Source organism: Eublepharis macularius, chromosome 18 (assembly GCF_028583425.1).
Source record: "Eublepharis macularius isolate TG4126 chromosome 18, MPM_Emac_v1.0, whole genome shotgun sequence".
NCBI lineage: Eukaryota > Metazoa > Chordata > Lepidosauria > Squamata > Eublepharidae > Eublepharis > Eublepharis macularius.
The window spans coordinates 31,893,757-31,894,538 of record NC_072807.1 but is presented as its reverse complement, the minus strand read 5'-3'; the positions used below and the strand labels follow the sequence as shown (position 1 = coordinate 31,894,538).

The window sequence follows — 782 nt, the reverse complement described above, 5'->3', positions numbered from 1 at the left end:
ATTGCCTTCCCCAGTCATCTACACTTTACCCCCAGGAAACTGGGCACTCGTTTTACCGACCTCGGAAGGATGGAAGGCTGGGTCAACCTTGAGCCGGCTACCTGAACCCGGCTTCCGCCAGGATCGAACTCAGGTCGTGAGCAGAGCTTGGGCTGTAGTACTGCAGCTTACCACTCTGTGCCACAGGGCACTCATGGGGAATAAGTACAGGCAGAAATCCGAAGACAACATCTTAAAAATGCCGCATTGAAATCTGAAGGGGAGTTAAGCATCTGGAATTTGGAAGAAAACCCAAAGAGCTATGGGGCCAAAAGTGGCAAAAATCACCCATGCAGAAAAGGCCTAGTTGTGCCTAGGAAGATGATGCCGGAAAGTTCAAGAGTAGGAAGGGAGCGATTCCGTTACAGCCAGTCTGGTGTAGTTATTACAGCACGAATTCAAGTGTCATCCTTGCGCAGGGTCTGTGCTTATCTTCCCAGTATCATTCCAGTTTTAGTATATGTGCTGTTGAAGGACGATGCACCAAGTAGTGATTAGAGCATGAGATTTAGATAACAGACACCCAAGTTCGAATCCCTCAGTGGGTGTAAAGTGCCGTCAACAAAGTGCGCTCTCTTTCTCGCTCTCTCGGCCGAATTTGTGTCTCCACATTGCAATGATGATACGAGGGGAAAGCAACTCTCTGAAGAAGGGCAGGACAAAAATGTAATAAATAATTCTTCGTATTGCTGCTGCTGTGACCATTTAAAAAGCACTGGCAAACCACTTGTTTCTATAAGGAG

General features: G+C 47.4%; 1 non-coding gene across 1 annotated transcript; it reads right to left on the bottom strand.

Annotated features, from left to right (window-relative positions):
• Positions 1-413: 413 nt before the first annotated feature.
• Positions 414-523, bottom strand: LOC129345869 (U6 spliceosomal RNA). Its single transcript, XR_008598629.1, has one exon. It is a non-coding gene; the product is annotated as a U6 spliceosomal RNA (small nuclear RNA).
• Positions 524-782: the final 259 nt, after the last annotated feature.